General features: G+C 45.1%; 1 long non-coding RNA gene across 1 annotated transcript; it reads right to left on the bottom strand.

The window, feature by feature from the left end:
• Positions 1 to 1,152: 1,152 nt before the first annotated feature.
• Positions 1,153 to 10,615, bottom strand: LOC123652509. Its single transcript, XR_006741892.1, has 3 exons — positions 10,450 to 10,615; positions 7,078 to 7,226; positions 1,153 to 1,790 (listed from the first exon to the last, which is right to left on the bottom strand). It is a non-coding gene; the product is annotated as an uncharacterized LOC123652509 (long non-coding RNA).
• Positions 10,616 to 21,189: the final 10,574 nt, after the last annotated feature.

Here is a 21,189-nt window from a genome sequence, read left to right as displayed (position 1 = left end):
AAAGGACAACCCTTATCCACAGTGAAAAGCATTTACTGTGAATAGGTCATGTTTGAGCAATAAAAACATACACCAAAAATCACTCTCTGGCTGTGCATATCCTTCGGTGGATGTGTATATTTTCAGGAGAAAATTCAGTTCTGGGGAAAGTACCTTTAAGAGTATGATTTAACAAGAAGAAAAGGGAAAAGGGATTTTTCATTTTATTTTATACTTCCCACGTTATTTTATACTCCTGAACCATTTGCATGTTTATAATATGTGTGTCTGTCCGTGTGTGTGTATGTGTTTCAGGAACGGAAACAAAAGGAATTTTCATTAAAACACAAAAGAGAACAAAAGCTAGATGGCCCGAGTCTGAAGCCTTGAGCTCCTTCCTCTTTGTTCTGGGCCCAGCCCGCGGCGGGCTGTTTTTCCAGCTGGGACCCATTTGGTTCTCTTCCCCTGTATCCTGGGCCAGCCCACGTCCAGGGAGGCAGACAGGAGCCTGGTCCCAGAGAGGACACCCAACCCCCCACCCCCTCCTGGGAACAGGGGCTATGGTTTCTGCTCAGGGGTGGGCAGGTTTGGGCTGAGAACCTTCTGTCTGTGAGTTTTCAGTCCTTTCCACACATACATGTGGCAGACATGATCATCCCCAGTCCATAGGTGAGAACATGGAGGAGGCTCAGAGCCGGCAATTAGGGGGATCAAGATTTAGCCCCAAGTCTCCTGATTTCTGGCGCCATGCCTGTGCCTCCACCGTAGCCCACGGGCCTCCCTGACAGCAAAGAGTGCCCCCATTTCCAGAGTAGTTCACACGCAGCACTCTCCTTTCACCTGAAAGCAGAGGTGGAGAGAGCCTGGACAGGGATGACTGACCCATTTTCCAGATGTGGAAGCTGAGGCCCCACGTCAAGGAGGCTGCATGTAAGGAGCCGCAGCCGTGGGCCTGGAGCACCAGTGTCTCCCACAGAAATCAAGGTGGTGTCAATACAACCTGCGAGGTCAGGGCGGCGGGAAATGGGGTGCACTTTGCTCCAGACTGTCTGCCCCTGGGCGGGATGCTTTCCCGGAGCCCACATTTGCAGGCAGCAAGGCAGCACATCCATCTACAAAGGCCTTCTGGGGGGAGGGGGGGGGGGAATGGAGCTGTTGCATCCATCTTGTAGGACGGTGCGCTATTTTTTGCCAGAGTGCTACAAGGCATAAATACAAAGTTCTGAACATTTTTTATGAGCCGACATCATCGCCTCCGGACACTTACTTCTTCACAAAACCATAGAAAGCCAGACAGCCCTTTCCGGAAGTTATGCATCCACCTGGATCCCAGGTAGCGCTGGGCGTCTGCAGCCACAGAGCAGCGAGGGCTCCTCTTTGCTGGGGAAACAAACGAACAGACCATGGCCAGTTGTCCTGGTGAGACCTTGGAGATAATGCAGCTGTCACCAGGGGGCCCGTTTTTGTATCTCCTGCTGCCACATCTCTTTCCTTGTGCCCCATAACCTGGTCACATTCTGGACTCAGAGCAAGCCCTGACTCATCCTGCCGTCACAGCATCCCTGTGCCCTCTGGGCTCCTGCCTGCCACAGGGCCTTTGCAGGTGCTCTTACCTCCATTCCGACCGCCCGGAGCCGACACCTACGTCAGGCTCCTGAGTTATTCGAGTTCCTAGAGCCACAGTCCTTTTCCTTGGGGCAGGTAGCTCAGTGGGTAGGGGTTGGGTGACTATTTGATCAGCGTCTGTGTTTCCCACTCTACTGTAAGTTCCGTGAGCATGACGACTGTGCTTCTCTTGGCATCCGCAGAGCCTGCAAAGATACCGGGTGCACACTCAGCTGCACGTACGCGGTTGCCAAATAGAAACAAGTGTACCAGCCACCGTCTCCGTGAACAGATGAAAAAATAAACGGCCCAACAGGCAGACAATCACCTCTCTCAGTGGTTCTCCGCCAGGGCAGGTTTGGCCCCCCAGCGGCTCTCTGGCCGGGCTTAGAGACATTTTCATCTGTCATCACCGAGGGTGTTGACACTACCAGCTAGACATCCTATGGTGCTCAGAGCAGCCTCCCCACTCCCAGCCAAGAATCATCTTCCCCACATGCCAGCAGCATCGAGGGTGAGAAACCCTGTGAAGTCATGCCCAGGGCCATGTAACAAACTGGTTGGCTACAAACAACAGAAATGTGCCCGACCAGTGTGGCCCAGTGGTTGAGCATCCACCTATGCACCAGGAGGTTAGGGTTGGATTCCCAGGCAGGGCACATGCTGGGATTGCAGGCTTGATCCCCAGGAGGGGGTGTGCAGGAGGCAGCTGATGAATGATTCTCTCTCATCATTATTGTTTCTATCTCTCACTCCCTCTCCCTTCCTTTCTTGAAATCAATAAAAATATATACTGAGTGGCCAGATGATGATGATCCCTGAGCGTGTAATAATCTGGCCACTCAGTGTATATCCTATATAATAAAAGGCTAATATGCAAATTGGCCCCTTGACCAGGAGTTCCACCAGCAGGCAGGCCGGCCAACCGCCCATGTCCCCTCCCTTGGCCAGGCTAGCCAGACTTCATCTATGCCCAAATTCATGCACCGGGCCTCTAAAATATATATATATATATATATATATATATATATATATATATATATAGAGAGAGAGAGAGAGAGAGAGAGAGAGAGAGAGAGAGAGAGAGACACCAGATTACTATGTGTTCAGAGATCATAATCATTGGCCACTCCATGCATATATTTTACAAAGTCCAAGGGACACTGCCCATACTCTAAACCACATGTGTCAAACACAAGGCCCGCGGGCCAAATCCGTCCCGCCAGGCCTTGCAATGTGGCCCGCACCGCGCTGTCATCACTGCACTCCGCTGCGTTTCCATCACAATGACAGTTTATGACTGTTCAGTAAACCATTCGGCCCGCGATTTAGGCTGGATTTTAGATTTTGGCCCCTTCTCTGATTGAGTTCGACACCCCTACTCTAAACAAAGCTGGGGTGTGCTGGTGTGCACCCCCTGGTTAGTCTCCCTCAAAGCTCCAAAGGAGGGGCTTCCCCCTGGAGCTGGAGGTGCCCTCGCCAGCTGGTGGGGTTGTTGTCTCCCACTCTGGCCCTCACCCGCAGTCTCCTGTGACCCTCTGCATCCTTGTTTTTGGTTGATTTCCCCCCTCCGCTCATCCCCTGTACTGAAAATGAAAGTGGATGGCCCCGGGCTCCTGGTACCTCATTAACCCCCACATTATCTCCGGGAAATTATGCCAATTATCGCGCCAGGGTTGGGAATGGAAAGGCCACCTCTTCTGGGCCGACGGTGATGGATGCTACCAATTTAAGGAGAGGAGGGGCAGCTCCTCGGGTGGCGGAGGGACCATTTGTTTTGCCAAGAGAAGCTGTCCCGTGGCGGGCAGAGGGCAGCTCTCTGGAGAAGGCGCTCTCCTGGCCTCTGTCTGTATGTAAGCTGCACATTTTTCCCGGGGAATTTTTTTCTAAAAAAAAAAAAAAAATAGCCTGTATTGCTTAATCTTGTTTTCTTATTATCTTAATATACAGAAGTATAGAGAAAACACAAACACGCACACACAAAAACGGCCCATAATTCCCCGACCGAGTTATTTCTGTTGACCTTTAAAACCAATCAAAATGAAAGTAATACAATATAGGTAGGCCCAGACAATCCGGAGTTCAATAAGTAACAAAGTTAAAGTGAGTATGTTCCGCGCCTCCCTGCCTCCCTTTTCCAAGCTCGGTCTCTCTGCAGCTAATAGAGTTTCCTGGCTCCTTTAGAACTTGTCAGCAGGAGGCGGGCATCATGGTTCAGAGGATAACATCTCTGTGGAAGGGAGTGACACTGAGTGGACCAACCTGAGTGGGTATTGGGATTGTGGGGAAAGCTGGCGGCATCCGGACTCCCGGGGCCCCCATCCTCAGAGAGTCTGGCTCAGCAGGTCTGGGCCGGGCCCCGCATTTGCATACTTGACCGTTTCCGGCCGCACTACCTTTTCGCTGTGTGACTTTGAACAGATTACTTAGCCTTTCTTTGCCTTATCTTCCTCTTCTGTAACATGGGGCTAATCACAGAGTTGTTGTGTGGATTCGACGAGTTAAAATATTTCAGAGTCTCTATATTAAGAAGGATGCAGTTTAGCTACTATAGTGCCTACACCAGCCTACATGTATCCAGCGGCATCTATGATTTTTAATGTTAACAGAAGAGATTATTCCATGTACAGTCCATAGTAATGGCTTTCATATGCTTACACACAGATTGAACTAGTCCTTCTGATTCTGCTCGACGTGAGCTCACAGTCTAACTGCACATTCTGGAGGATGTACCCGTCCTCCGTGGGTGACCGCCCTGGTGGTCTCCAGGCTCCATCTAATGTACATCATGCAGCTAGGAGAGTCCTTGCACATGTCACTTCCTTCTACAGAGATGCCATTCCCTGGCAGATGGCCCTCAGTCCCACTCAGAGAAAGAACTGCTGTCACATATGAGATTCCTCATCCCCCTTGCAGGTTGGGTGGCCTATAAGCTCACCCCTTAAGTATGAGTTCCATGATGATCTCACACGGGTACTAACGTGCTAATAAGAGCTAGGGGAAATAAAGTGACTGGATTAATTAGGACATTTTTGGTGCTTTCCAAAGCTAAACTCAGCGTGAGCAGGCTTAAGGAAAAATGCAGGTGGTGTATTAGAAATAGTGTGATGTTTCGTGAAATGATGGGATGGAAAATGGGACTGAACCAAGCGAGGGAAGGGCCTGGCAACCAGAGATCTGATGATGGACTCTCTCCACTTACTGTCCCTACTTCTTCAGCCTTCCTCTGCTCCCAGTTCCCAGGGGGGAATATACACCCTCCCAGATCCTGTCTTCACCTGTTAGAGGACCAGCTGGAAGCTGAGACCAGCAATCCTGCTCCTGGTCCCAGTTTCAAAGTCCTAGAAGATAGAATATGACTCGACGGATTGAGTCTATACTTGATTTAGTCATCGCTGGGTGGCGAGTAGAGTGTTAGAACAACTGATGATTATTGGGGGCTCTTTTGTGTCATGGACAGAAAATGGAAAGAGTCTACAATAGAGGGACAGATGGATAATTTTAGGGAAAGAGGAAAAGGGAAGAGGTTTAGGAAGAAGTAGTAGATTGAATGTTGCTCACTCCCCAGTCTCTATTAAGCACTGTTGAATACCCAGATATGTGCATCCCACTTCGGAGAAGTATCTATTTTCACATGAAAAGACAATTAGATCAATGGTTTTCAGACTTGGTTTATCATTTGAATGACTTGGGGAGGTTTTAAAAAATCTTAATATCCAGGTATCATCCCAAGACCAAAGAATTCAGAATCTCTGTCTATAGGATTCCAGTACTATCAAATTTTTTAAAATGTTTGCTTCAGAGAATCCCAGTCTTCAGCTAAGGTGCAAAGCCATTTGGCAGGATCGGTGATTCCCAAATGAGGATCTCTTAGGAATGAGATTCAAGGGGAGGCATGGGAGTCGTGGTGCAAACAAAGCTCCTAGGAATTGTCAGTGCTGCCGATCCATGGATTATACTTTGAGTAGCAAAGCGCTAAGTTATCTCTGAGTCCTACCCTAGTCCCAAAATTCTTAAGGAAGAGAAAATTTACTCCAAAAATGTTTATTTTCTGCTCTGAACCAGACCCTGTGCTAAAAGCTAAGGCACAGAAATCCATGAAGTGTCTGCCATAGAGGAGTTCTCATGTATTTCATCCACTGAGCTTGAGAGAGGCTAGAGAAAACACCCTGAGTATACTCCTAGTTGTGTTTGGAGATGTATTTCTAAGGGATTTTGAGTTGTTTTGTTTGTAAGAAAACATCCTTATTGAAAGGCTTGCTTACCTGATGGGAGGAATGTTAGCTCATGTCTTGGGCTAAGGCCATTGGACATAGAAAGAACTAACTTTGTAGCCATGTAGGGTAACCCATGCAAACCATGAAGCCTATGTTGGAGAAAGTAGTTTGATCCTGAGCACAAAGGACAACATATATGCTATACCTGGGAATAAGGAAATGATCTATGTGATGATTGATTGCTAGGTAGGTAGGTAGGTAGATGGTCCACGAAAGGACCTCCTTAGTGTTCAGCGCATTAAATGATTAATGAGCCCACTCTAAGAGAATGTGAACATGTTTTGGGACATATTTGGAGTCCCCAGTAATAACGGAACCAAAGTTGGTCGAGTGCTTATGGTGTAAGTCTGCTCACATTTCATTAAGCTGTGCCAGGAAGACACACGAAGTAATGATGCCTTGTTTCCATAGCACAGCATGCTCATCTAAATAATAGGGAGTGGAAAATAACTGATCTGATTTTCACCCAGCAGACATTCCCTGAATGCCTACTATGTGCCAGACACTGGATTTGATCAAAGTTTCAGCATGGTCATTTTGGAGATTACTCTTCAGCTATTATCTTTCGATGACAAGTGCAAGCTGCTTGTCTATCCATGGTTACATTTCATCCTCACCAAAGCCAGAGATGAAGGACTCAGGGTTGGTGTGGTTGATTTTGATGCTGATGGCGGTGATGATGGTGGCTGTGTGGTGGTATTGGTGTATATTTTGCTATTGTAGAATATTTTAAATACTGGGCTCCACAGTGTCACAGGATCATAGAAAGTCCCACAACTGGTAAGCAGCCAGCCTGGGGCAAGAACTCAGATGACCAAGTTCCAATCTTGCCTTGCTATTCATTCAACCACACTGCGTATCAAGAATAATAATCGGTTGCTAAAGTTTATTTTGGGCATGGCCATCCTTAATACTTGTGGACAGATGGGCTGAACATTCAGAGTCCACAGAAGACCATGCTTCCTGTGCAAGAGAGGGGTAGCTTCAACATGGCAACTCCAGAAGCCTCAGATTTTTCATTTCTAGGCTAGAACAAGATGTGGCTGTACAGGAAACGTTCCTCTCTGCCTCCCAGATCCATTTCCAGGCTGAAATGAGCTTCTAACTTTATAGCTAATGCACATTAAAAGAGAACATTGAGACGGGCACTTCACAAATGTAGTGTTAGCTTTTAGGGAGTCAGAGGATTACAACCGCCCCCAAGAAGACCCCGAACCTTTCCAATGGCTTCAGGCTCATTGGCCCTGCAGCATCCCGTGTGGTCACCCTCCAAATCCGCTCCACCCTGCAGCTGGAGTGGGTCCTTCCGATGCAAATGTGGCTGCCTCTCTGCAGGGCTGGAGTTTCTCAGTGGCTCTCCATCATCTGCAGAAGAGAGCCCTTGACATGCCATTGCTGACCACTCTTCCTCTTCCCCTTCCCTCCTCTCAGCCTTCCATGAAGTGCTTCTGCAAAAGGAAGCTGTATCTAATTGTCTAATTGCAGTCTTTCTCCTGGCCTGTAGGTGTGATGATGCTGGGCATTTGAGTATGCTGGTTTGGCTGCAAATTGTTTCTCATCCTTAAGGACTCGCCTTATCCAAAAACATTTCCTAGACCAGCCTTATCCTCGAGGAGACAGGCCACCTTCTGCATACGTCTATCAGAGTGTGCCATATCTGTGAGCTTTTTAAAGCAAACCCAGTTATATCACCACCATCATCATTGCCATCATCATCACCATCACCATCACCCCCACCAAAAAAATCGCTTAGGATCTACTAGTTTCCAGCAGTTGTTCTAATCACTTGACATGTCTTCTCATTTTTAATATCCATAACAGCTCCATTGGGATTTGAAATTAAATAAATTGAGAAATAAAAAAAAAAATCTCCCCAAATGTAATAGTGCCTGGAACATAGTAATCATAGCAACTACTCAATAATGTATAAAGCTAAATTGATGCTTGCTTATTCATTTGCTTTAAAAATGAGCTTTATTTTTAGAGCAGTTTTAGGTTCATAAAAATATGGGAAACTATAACACAGAGGTCCCATACACACCATATCCAGTTGTCCCTATTATTAACATTGTGCACTACTAGTATTATACATTTATTACAATTAGTGGACCAATATTTATACAGTATTATTAACTGAAGTTCAGAGTTTATTCTGATATCCTTAGTTTTGTGTTGTTGTTGTTTTTGTTGTTAATCCTCACCCGAAAATATTTTTCCATTGATTTTTAGGGGAAGTGAAAGAGAGAAGGAAAGATAGAAAGAAATATTGATGTGAGAGAAAGACATTGATTGTTTACCTCCTGCATGAGCCCTAACCAGGGCCCAGGCCAGGGAGGAGCCTGCAACCAAAGTACGTGCCCTTGACCAGAATCGAACCTGAGACCTGTTGTTCCCCAGGCTGATGTTTTATCCACTGAGCCAAACCAGCTAGGGTGGATTTCCTTTGTTTTTATCTATTGTCCGTTTTCTGCTCCAGGAACCCAGTCAGGACACCACCTGACATTTAGTCGTCATGTCTCCTTAGACTCCTCATGGCTGTGACAATTTATCAGACTTCTTTGTTTTTGATGATCTTGACCCTTCTGAGGAGTACCAGTCACATATTGTGTACAATGCCCATCTAGTCAGTTAATCCTGACTAGTACTAGAATAGGGTTATTGGTTCTTTATTACTTTTAGAAATTATATTGAATTTATTTGGGTGACACTGGTTAATAAAGTTATATAGATTTCAGGGGTACAATTCTATAATACATCATCTGTACACTGTGTGTTCACTACCCCAAATCAAGTATCCTTCCATCACCATTTATCCTCCTTTATTCTAATTCCCCCAGCCTCCTTTCCCTCCTATAATCATCAGAGAGTTGTCTGAGTCTATGAGGTTCTATTTCCCTTTGGTTCTTAAGAGGAAGACGGCAGTGGTAAAAGGTCATTTCTATCACCTTGTAGCAAGGGTGCCTACTATCAATGCGGTTGTTGACTGATGTTGACTTGCCCCTCGGTTGAAGTTGTGTTTGTCAGGTATCTCTGCTGTAAATTAGTAGTGTTTTCCCTTCTCACTTAGTCTTTGGAGGAAAAGCCCTGCACGGACCAAACTGAAGCATCTGGAGTTACTCATCCCCCTTCCTTAAAGGTAGAGTCCCTACATAATCCTTTGATTACTCTACCCATTGTGCCAACCTGGCTAAGGCCCTAACATCATTTTTTTTTAATACCCAGAAACTAAGGATAAAGAATAGAAGCTTCCAGGTGCTGCTCATTCTGTTTCCTCTTTATTTACACATATTTCTTTCAGAGCTTTTTCAAGCTTATTTTACACAGAATTCAAATGTCTATAATTGCTTGATGTCCAGGCCCACCGTTGGAAACAGCACGGTAGAGAGAGAGGAGTGAGTGAATGCTAGACATATTAGCATTAGGGATTTAAACCAGGAAGCCATCCCAGAGCATGGAGCTCAGGGACAAGAACCTCAGGGAGCCTCTGCTTCCTTTGATGGCACTGGTTCATTTAAATGCAGTGACATCATCTGTGCTCGAAAGATGTGTTCCAAATTATTGTTTAAAATACAAATAATGTCTTGTATACCTACTTGAAATGGTGGCGACTTTTAAATCTTTTTTTTTTCCATTCAAAATGAATTCGAGAAAATAGGTAACTATGTCAGCAGGAAAGCTTTAAATCTGAGGAAAGCAAGATTACCAGTATAATTCATTAACTCAGTAAACATTTACTGTGTATAAATTGTCCATCAGGAGCTGGGGAAAGGGAAATAAATAATATCGATCTCTGTCTTCAGGAATCTCCACATCTCATTTGAGAGCCTGTCCCTGGAGGGCTGGCTTGCTGAAGTTTTCACAGCATAAGAGGCTGATGGCTAAATCCTTTCTGCTCCACGGGTCTTCCAGGACTTGAGGTGAGAGGCGCTGAATCGTAGATTGAAGGCTTGAGAAGTGACAAGATTCATGTTAAGGAAGGGAGGGAGGACACAAAGAGGCAGGGAAGGAAGGAAGGAAGGAAGGAAGGAAGGAAGGAAGGAAGAGAGGGAGGGAGGGAGGGAGCTACTCTGCTGAATTTGGGAAGATGGAAAAAACACATTCATCCCAAAACTTCCACACTGTGGATCCATGTAAACTTAGCCAAATGCTAGATAGATACGTAAGTAGGTAGGTGGGTGGGTGGGTGGGTGGGTAGATAGATAGATAGATAGATAGATGATAGGTAGGTAGGTAGATGATAGATAGGTAGGTAGAGGATAGGTAGGTAGGTAGGTAGATAGATAGATAGATTGATAGATAGATAGATATGCTTTACAGTAGACAACCCACCCAAGTTTCCATTTCAAAGTTTCCGTTCCACTGACTCCATCAATGATTCTTGGAAAGCAAATTCATTTGCTTCCAGACTTCCTTCATCACTCTTCACACACGCAAAAGAAGGCACAGGTATCCAGTGCCTACTACGTGCCTGACGCCAGATGTATATTTAGTAAAGTCTGGCTATTTTCTGATATTTTCCATAATGGATTTCCCACACCAAGCAGGGGCATCTGTCTCCGGCTGCGGAAGTAAATTACGTGAAACTCACCTTGGTCAAATTCCAAAATGGATCTAAAGGCATCCGAGTTCCACGTGGATTCGCAATGCTGAGCTCTGAGTCACACTTAATTTCCTAAAATGGGGAAGAGAGGATTTGCTGAGTGAAGGGCTTCAGTCTGAAGAGCCACACATATGTCTTCTTGTCAGCTGTCTTCTCTTCCCCCTCTCCCCGCCCCTCCCCTGTTATTATAGTTAATGCCGGCCCAGGAAGGGAGCGTTAGGGGGCCAGGGCTGCTGGGTGGGGTGGGGATGCACTGCAGATAAGAGGCTCCTGGTGCACAGAGTGTTTTGGCTTTTGCAGACGGAAATAGAATTGCAATATACATGCCAGCTTGATCTGGGAAGCCTGACAGCCCTCCCCTGGCCCCTTGTCTTCAATCTGATGGCTGCCAGACAGATCTCTCCATCGGATCTGAGTGCTCTTTAAAGGAAGGTTCCATGCGAGGGCGGGCGGCTGGCCTTATTTCACCAGTGGAGCCTATTATCCTGCAGCAGCTGTTTATAGTTAACTGCAGCCCATACTTCCAGCCTGAACGCAGAGCCTTTTTTAGTGCCTGTGGGTCTGCGGTAAGCAGAGCGAGGCTTAACCCCGTCCTCTCCCCGTGGCTGGCGACTGCAGTGGGCATCTGGGATGGAGGGAGTTGTTAACAAGGAGGGTTAGACGGAGGATTACAAGTAGAGCAGACAGCTTTCCCCAAAGGCAGTTCATTCATATCCAGGTGTGACTGTGCGTCAGGGATGTGTTGGGCACTTTGTAGACATTATCTCAGTGTTTGAGGGCCATCAGGGTTCTGAGGATACGGTTCCACCCATTTCACAGGGGAGGAGATGGAGGCTCAAGCCATGAATGCTGGGATTCAAATCCACATGAACCAGCAGGGAGCGCTTATCTCCGGCATTAAGCTGTATTGGACCTCATGTGGACCGAGAGCACCCCCAGAGGATAGTCTGGGTGCCCCTCCCAGCGTTGGGTTAACTGATATGGAGAGAGGGTCTCCGCCCCAGAGGGCTCTCAGGTTGGCTAGAGAGATGAGTAAGTACAGATGATACACCTAGAACCGTGGTCGGCAAACAGTGGCTCGTGAGCCAAATGCGGCTCTTTGGCCCCTTGAGTGTGGCTCTTCCACAAAACACCATGGCCTGGGTGAGTCAAGTTTGAAGAAGTGGTGTTAGAAGAAGTTCAAGTTTAAAGAATGTGGCTCTCCACAGAAATTTCAATCGTTGTGCTGTTGATATTTGGCTCTGTGGACTGAGTTTGCCGACCACTGACCTAGAAGAAAGAAAAGCAGGGAAACTACAGAAACCTCTAACCCTACTAAGGTAGAGAAAGGAGATCTAGATCCAGAAGAATTTAAGGAAGAGGCAAGTTTACCTTAAAAAAACACACACACACAAAAAAAACAGGGCCATTGTGGGTCAGTGGTTGAGGTTCCACCTATGAACCAGGAGGTCATGGTTCAATTCCAGGTCAGAGCACCTCTCCTGGTTGCAGGCCCCATCTCCAGTAGTGGGTGTGCAGGAGGCAGCTAATCAGCGATTCTCTCTCATTATTGATGTTTCTCTCTCTCGCTCCCTCTGTCTTCCTCTCTGAAATCAATAAAAACATATTTAAAAACAAAACCCAGGGAACACAGCTGGGAAGAAATAATAAGACAAGGGGGGAAGAGGGCTAACTGAATCAGAATTGAGAAGTCTGGGGGGAGGGGTGTCCAATGAGAATTCCAGGAGCACACATTTGGTTTAGCCAGATGAAAGATCACCCTGGCTGGGGGTGGAGTGGGGGGTAGGGGGTCGGTGCAAGGGGGAGGGGGGGTGTTTTGGAGGGAGCAAGAGAGAGGATGTGCTAATCCAGGCTGCGATGATCCAGGAGGAGGCACTGGCCGGGGCCCCAGGAATGAGCAACTGCGGCTGCGGCCAGACATGTCTCCGGGAAGAGCAGAGACAAAGTACAAATGGTGCTCAGCTTCCTCGCCTCGCTCCAGACTAGAAAGAGGTTAACTTTTTCCAGCAGGAAGTTGGAAGGAACATTGCTCAAACCGCTAACCCGGCCCCAAATGGCATACATTCCTGAGGGTTACAGATCTAATCACTGGACATGGGGGTGGCAATGAAACCACACACACACACACACTCACACACTCACACACTCACACACTCTCACACACACACTCACACACACACATACACACACACACACACACTCACACACTCACACACACACTCACACACACACTCACACTCACACACACTCACACACACACACACATACACACACTCACACACACACACACACACACACACACACTCACACACTCACACACACACTCACACACACACTCACACTCACACACACTCACACACACACACACATACACACACTCACACACACACACACACACACACACACACACGCCAGCGCACTCATTTTCTCAGCACGCCTGGGACTTCTGTTCTCCCTTTGTTTGACTCCAGCCTCTTTCCTCCTGAGGACAAAGAAAACCCGAGGTTTTGAAATCCACTGTTAAGCATGAAGAGAGGCGGAGCCCTGGGCTCGTGGGGGGAACGTTGGCTGCCTGGGAACATGATTCTGGGCCTTGGTACCCGACCATCCGCAGTGGGGGAGAGAGGGGCTTGCCAAAGGGCCCTGTGGGACTGGGCTCAACTAGAAGAATGTGCAAAGTTCCGTAAGAAAAGACAGCCCCCGCCCCCCCATGGAGCCCTGGGAGAGGGGCTTTCACAAAGAAAAATGCTTATTTCCAATCAGGGTTCTCTGCAACAAAGGCTCCTGACCTCTGGCAGAAGGAATTCCTGGACTCAGGCCTTTTGGTGAAGCTGGTAGTGATCTGAGCTTAATTACCTCTCCCCAGGCTCCTGCCTCAGCCAGCCCTTGGGGGAGGGAGGGCCTCGGAGGTCAGGGGCGGAGGTTTTGCCCTTTTAATTCCCATGTTCAACAAAGTGAAAGCCTCATAACTGCAAAGCTAAAAGCGCCCTTCCTCCTGCTGCTCTAAATTCCTAATCTTTTCGCCGCTGCGGGAGTGGCAGGTCAGACACCAGCAGGGAGAAGGCATGGCCACCTGGGGAGCTCTGTGGATCAGCAGTGGTCCAGGAGCCAGGGGTGCACCCCGTGCTGAGGGTAGCCCAGGAGACCTGACTGTCACTCAGCAGGAAGACCCACCCTGGTTATGGAGACTGGGCTGCTACTGCCTTTTTGCTTCCACTGCCAAGCAGGCTCAGGCCACTTCCAGCTGCCAGGCAAGGCCCCATTGGTTCATTGTTTCCTATCAGAGCAATGCAAACCTTTCCTGAAAAGAGGGCATGTTAGTGAGCCAGGGTTCTTCCAAAAAGTGTGTGTGTGTGATGAGTGCGTGTGTGTGATGAGTGCGTGTGTGTGTGTGTGTGTGTGTATGAGAGAGAAAGAGAGAGAGAGAGATTTATTTTGAAGAGTTGGCTCATGTCTCATGAGATTATAGGGGCTGGCATGTCTGAAAGTTATAGATCAGGTTAGCCGGCTGGAGATTCAGGTCAGAGTGGATGGTGAGGTCTTAAGTACGAATCCCGAAGGGTAGCATGCCCAAACCTCAGGCATGGTTTCTTTTTCTTTCTCTTTGTCCGTCCAATCTTTCTTTTCTACGTGGCAATAGATAGATTTTATTCCATAATCATTTTTAAATCTTAGTTTTCAATTGCAGTTTATATTCAATGTTATTTGGTATTAGTTTCAGGTTTATAGCATAGTGGTTAGGCAAAGCATATACTTTACAAAGTGCCCTCGCCCCGATATTTCAAGGACCCACCAGATACCATACATAATTATAATCTTATTGACCGTATTCCTTATGCTGTACTTTATATCCTGAAACAATTTTTTTTTTTTAACCAATTTGTAGTTCTTAATCCCTTCCCCCAATTCAAAAGAATAAATGCATCCCTGTGTTCATTGTTGCATTATTTGCTATAGCCAAGATTTGGAAGCAGCCCAAGTGTCCATGGTCTCAGCCCTGATGAGTTTACACTTGTTCGAAGATAAACTGAGACATATTCAAATTTGTGAGAGTTTATTTGAGCAAAAATCAATTAGAATTGGGCAGCACCAAATCAGAATTGCATAGGAGTGCTCCTCCCATAGAAGCCAGGGGAAAGACTTATAGAAAGTCTTTGCAGAAGCAAAGAAAGGAAATCATGTTATCAGCTAGAGCTTATAGTCTAGTTGGCTGTTGGTGATTGATTTTCCTTGGTGCTTTGAACCTGTAACATTGTGGCATTTGCAGGCTTAGAGTTTGGTGTGCTTACCTAGCCAGTCATGGATTAGAGCCACATTGGTCTAATGGCCCCTTCATTGAATTAACGTAACACACTAGACTGGGGGAGGCAGGCCTTAAGCAAGGATGTTGAGTGTAATGAAAGTTAGCAGCAAGGAATTAAAAAGTATGATGGGAGCATAAATCATAGAATTGAATTCATTTGTGTCAGGATAGGCCAACTTAAGAACAGAATGCTTAAGATGAGAATTAAAGGAATGGGGTGGAGCTAGCCAAGTGAGCAGAGTTGCATTGGGGGTGCTTTACAGGCAGGAGGAAGATGGGTGAAGGAGACTCAACCATGAGGAAGAACACGCTGTATTCCCCAAAAATGAGAGAATGAGGGAATGAGTTCTCCCAACACAAGAGACCGAAAATGTTGTGCCCCTTCATCTTCAGTCCTACTGTTCCCTTGGCTGGGAATGCAATTCCCCTTTAAAATCTAGTGCATACTTGGTTCAATAGTTATCTGCCCTGAAATTTGCTCACCTCTCCCTGATGGAATTACTTCTTCCCCCACAACTCTTGGTACAAATGTCTACCATGGTGCTCATCTATGTGCAATTCCACTCTATCGCTGTGCCCACCTTTGCATACTGATAGTCTCAGAACACCTTATTCCCTGGACTTACCAGATGGCCATTGCTGAGAAGAACTCAATGTTTTTCCCCAAAATAAACTGAATTCAGTTGATTTAACAACTTATCAGCAGAGAGAATACACCCACTAAGTGTCTAGCCGCAATCCCACCTAATACTGATATACTTTCTTCAGTATTTCTAACTGGCAGCAAGACTTCCCAGCTAACTATTGTCCTCCAGACAGCCCCAGAGGGCAATGAATGTCAGCATCTGTGTTCAGAAATATCTATGGCAGAACAGACTAGGAGAAAGGGTTGACTCTGGCAAAAAGATTAATAGTCTGGACTTAAAAAATTAAGACGATGTGAGGGAGGAATTAAATTGGAATAAACAAAGCCATGTCTAATGAGACATTTTTTATATCAAAGGCAAATTATGAGCAGTGGGACTGACATTGAATTTATAAACATCATAGAGTGTCATGGATATTGTGAGCGGGAAAGCCAGTGACAATATGATGAGGGCACAGAAAGTAGGTCAGCACTGAAGAACTGAGAACAATCTAAGGGTTTCTCTAAATGGGGGAGGGGGAGCCTGGGCACCCAGCCAGTGTGACTCAGTTGTTGATCATCAACCTCTGAATTAGAAGGTCATGGATTGATCCCCAGTGTGGGGCGTGCAGGAGGCAGCCTATCAAAGATACTTCCTCATCATTGATGTTTCTATCTCTCTCCCTCTCCCTTCCTCTCTGAAATCAATAAAAAATTTAAAAAATTTTTAAAAATGGGGAGGGGAGTTGCAGGCTCAGTAACTGAGAGCTCCCTGCTTATTCCTCAGACCCTGTGGCTCTCTCCAGCTGTCCTGGGCTCTGGGCTTCTGCCTTTTTTTCTCAGTAGGCAGCCAGCCCCTCAGTCTCTCCTGCACTTGAATCTTCCTTTGGGCTTACAGTCCCTGGCATACAGGAAATGCTCAAAGGCAAAGGCACAGCACAGGATAATGATGATGATTACAGCAATGATAAAAACAACAACAGTACTGACGCATTATTTTTAAAAATCTTTTCACCTCTGCAAACAGCCTTCCTCCCTCTGCAGATCTTACCATTCATCTTTGATCATCAGGAAGGGGCTTAACCTGTAGTGTGGACATGTAATGAATGGATCACTGGGAATAGACAGAGGCATCACGTTATGGTAGAAAAGCATCGGTTTCTCCTGATGAACTTGGAGCCACCTGACTTAATTATATTCATGCATTTAGCTGACTGTTTGTTCATTTCTTCGTTAGGAAATGTTTATTCCACAACTTAGCTGAGAAAACCCATTATCAATAATGCACCGTATTTGCTACCTGCCACTAAGCCTGCTTTCTGGAGTTACCAAGGTGAGAAGTTTTAATTGCAAGTCAAGGCATAGAGTCTTTGGATTAGAGCTTGTGTTGGAAATCACGTGTTGGTGGTTTCATATCTTATAGAATGAAGGGATTTTCTCTTCTGTCCAGCTGTTCTGGGGCATCTTGATGCATCTCAGGGTCAACCACTCAGGAATGCTGCTGTCCATTTCTTTATGATGCCCCTGGAGTCACCCTTAGTGGCTTTGGCCAACAGTTTCTGCGTTATCTTAGACAATTCCAAATTGCCAGTATTCTAGCAGGAGTATGTGTAAAACGTGGTAACAAACAATCAGAAATGAAATGTTATTTATATGGACATTCTCCTAGATCTTGAGTATGTAATCCTACGCAAGGAAGGTCCAGCACCTAACCTCCTATAGCCTGAAGTCTACAAGGGAAGACAGATGTTCTGTAAGAAATTATAGTCTGTAGTTAGTGCTAAACTAGGGGAAGAACAGAGGAATGTGCCAACATGGAGCAGAGACCTAACCCAGTTCAAGGGTCCATCACATTTAATAAATATTAGGAATGTGTAATAATCTTCAGGGGTTCCAGGCAGAGATGGGGTTCACAGAGAAAGCAGTGAGGACCAGGAGTAGTGCTCCAGGTGTCTAAACAAGATGGCATGTTACATCTGGCACCTGAAGCCTAGTGTTTCATACCAGGTGCTGAGGCTCAAATACCTCTGCAACTTGCTACGTGACTCTGGACAAGTTCCATAAGCTTCCTGTGCCTTCTCACTTATAAAATGTGAAACGACAATGCCCAGCCTTGTAGCATTTATTCTGATAAAGTCATACACGGCAAGCTCTTAGAAGAGCGCATGGCTCCTAATGAGAGCTTACAGAGACATTAGCAGTTATGATCATGATCATAATCATGATGGTTACTGTTGCTATTGCTAGCTATCTCATTTTATATATATATATATATATATATATATATATATATATATATATATATATATATATTGATTGATTTCAGAGAGGAAGGGAATAGGTAGAGATAGAAGTATCAATGATGAGAGAGAATCATTGATTGTCTGCCTCCTGCACACTCCCCACTGGGGATCAAGCCTGAAACTCGGGCATGTGCCCTGACCAGGAATTGAACCGTGACCTCATGGTTCATAGGTTCACACTCAACCACTGAGCCACACCAGCTGGGCACTAGCTATGTCATTTCAAAGGGCCTCAAGTCCCTAATCCACAAAGTGGAATACTAATAACTTCACTGTAGGGGGATTCTTAACTAAATTGATAAAAAAAAAAAAAAAAAGCACATGCCTCTTCTAGGTATCCTGTAGATGTACAATAGACACTATCTAATATTCAAAGAAAGAGCTCAAACCTCAGGAGTGCCTTGGCCTTGACCTTGGCCCTGGCTGCTATTTACAGCTATGTTCATGTGTACATACTGACAAGTATTCCTCCTCCAGGTGTGCCTAAGTCAACAAAGCTCACGTAGAGGATGGGTCAGGTGGACCATCCTCACCCAGACATAAAGATGGGCCACCTGTGCCTGGCCTGCATGGCTCAGTGTTTGAGTGTCAACCTATGAACCAGGAGGTCATGGTTCGATTCCCTATCAGTGCACATGCCTGGGTTGTAGGCTTGATCCCGGATAGAGGGTGTAGAAGAGGCAGCTGATTATTATTCTCTCACCATTGACGTTTCTATCTCTTACTTGCTCTCCTTTCCTCTCTGAAATCAATAAGGATATATTAAAAAACAAAAAAAGGCCGAGACCGGTTTGGCTCAGTGGATAGAGCGTCGGCCTGCAGACTGAAAGGTCCCGGGTTCGATTCCGGTCCAGGGCATGTACTTTGGTTGCGGGCACATCCCCAGTGGGGGGGGTGCAGGAGGCAGCTGGTCGGTGTTTCTCTCTCATCGATGTTTCTAACTCTCTATCCCTCTCAATTCCTCTCTGTGTAAAATCAATAAAATATATTAAAAAATATATATTCTATAAAAAAAAAAAAGATGGGCCACCCTTCCTAAGCCTTCCTTGCTTCCTAAGACACTCCCTATGCCTACACACATGAGTTGTTTAATGATGGTGCTTCTGACATACTGACCCATTCATGTCTCTTACTCAGAGTGTGACGTTCAAAGGGGAAAGGTCAACAACAAAGAGGAGGTGGATACAATTAGGAAATTCTTGAGCCAAGGTCTGTCACGGAGAGGTGCCGTGACCTTTCAGTGGCTCCCCTTGTCTCTCCTGAATTCGGGTCCAGGAGGAAGAAGATGGGGCTGCTCTCTGCACAAAGAATCCATCACCCAGCCCTTTCCCCAGGACCCATTACAATGCTGACACCATTCATCTGTGCTACTTTACTTCTCATTATGCAGAAAAGTGCTCTTGATCAAAAGTCCCCTTGTGGAGCAGACTGATTCATCACCAATAGCTGTGGGCCACGCACCAGAAATTCATAATCAGCAGACACCGTCCACCTAGATCATTCCCAGGATTTGCAAGCTCAGAGCCATGTCTGTCACTGGGAAGAGGCAACCCCCCAGGGTGCAGTCTGAAAATAGCCCTGGGAGTTACCCTTTGAACACAGTTCAATTAAGGAATGAGCTGCATCTTCCTCGTACAAGTTCGGGTCATATACTTCGTGAGAACTTGACCCCACGTGGGAACTAAAAACAGCCTAGAATTTGGAGAGAAAGGGGACTTTAGAGAGAGATACAGACCCAGTGACACAAAGGTACCAGCTCAGGGACACAACGACACGTAGATGACAGAGACATTTTGACTCTTAACTATAGTTGATTTACTCAATCTCATTATAAAGAACATTTACTTGTAGGTTAATTAGATTGATTCCAAAAATTTTAATTGCATCAATATATTACACACACACACACATACACACACACACATCTCTCTCTCTCTCTCTCTCTCTCTCTCTCTCTCTCTCTCTCTCTCTCTCTCTATATATATATATATATATATATATATATATATATATATATATATATATATATATATAAAAGGCTAATATGCAAGGTGTCCCCTCGAGAGTTTGACCAGGAGACTGGGAGTTTGATTGCATGATATGACATGTGCTGACCATCTGGGGGTGGCATGCAACATGGCGGGTGACCAGCAGTAGTGGTGGTGCCCAAACGGTGAGAAGAGGAGGTGGGGTTAGGGGGGTGAGGCAAGGAGGTGGGGAATCTGATTGGCCTTGATCACTGGCCAGACCTAGGGACGCTACCCATGCACGAATTTCACGCACCAGGCCTCTAATTTTTATGTAAACTTGTAAGCGGAATGGCTACAGCATTACCAGACATTGACAAATTGTCCTCCTAAATAACAATGCCAATTTATTACCACTATCAATATATGAAATCATATACTTGATCTCAAAGATTAGTAATATTAATGAGAAGAGATTATATAGGTCACATTTCCTAAACATAATCCAATAAAACTAAAAGTAGTTACCAAAAGCCAGCAAAAACAAAATTACTTGAAAATTAAAGATGCCTACTCCTAAATAATTGAATTATAAATGTAAGAAGCAGTCAAGAAATAAACACATACCAAAATCTAAGGAAGTTAATAAAAAAAATCTATACTCAGGGGAAAATGTATCTCCACAAGTTAAATTCATAAATTAAAAAATGCATTTATTTCAGAATTAAAGAACAAGGAAACATTAAGAACTGTAATACTCATCTAAATACATTAGAAAAAGAAAATATAAGGAAAGGAAATAGAAATTAATAAAGTATATAATTAATATAATTGTAGTAGTGGTAATGACAATGACATCTAAAAAATGTTTCCTTAAAAAAGATCAATAAAATAGACAATTAAGGAGTTTTGTTAAGGGGGATGGGGAGAGACAGAGAGAAATATGCAAGATTTTGAAAAAGACATGACTGCAAACAGAAAAAAAGTTTAAAAGAATTAAGGGAATCATTCCTATAACTTTATGGAATCAATACAGTAACTTAGAGGAAATATATGATTTCCTAGAAAAACATAAATTATCAAAATTGACTCAGGAAGAGAAAAACGAGAATACTATATTACTTTAGATAATATTGAAAAGGCAATTTAAAATTTATCACTGAAAAAGGCAAGATAGACTAGTTTAAAGCTGACTTTCATACGTCATTTACAAAATAGACAATCTAAATGTTATATGAGCTAGTTCAGAGCATCTGAGAGAAAATATTTGCAAATCGTGTATTTGATAAAGGACTTGTATCCAGAATTATATAAAGAACTCTTCTAATTCAATAGTGAAAGGACAGATAGCCTAATTTTAAAAGGGGCAAAGGGTCTGACTATGTATTTCTCTAATGAAGTTAAACAAAAGGTCAAGAAGCTCATGAAAAGATGTTCAATATCCTAGTCATTGGAGAAAGGAAAACCAAAGCCATAGTGTGATGCCACTCCATGTAGTATGACTATCACAGAAGAGATAATAACAAGTCC

Source organism: Pipistrellus kuhlii, unplaced genomic scaffold (assembly GCF_014108245.1).
Source record: "Pipistrellus kuhlii isolate mPipKuh1 unplaced genomic scaffold, mPipKuh1.p scaffold_m20_p_17, whole genome shotgun sequence".
NCBI classification, from domain to species: domain Eukaryota; kingdom Metazoa; phylum Chordata; class Mammalia; order Chiroptera; family Vespertilionidae; genus Pipistrellus; species Pipistrellus kuhlii.
This window is presented reverse-complemented; position numbering and strand designations above follow the sequence as displayed.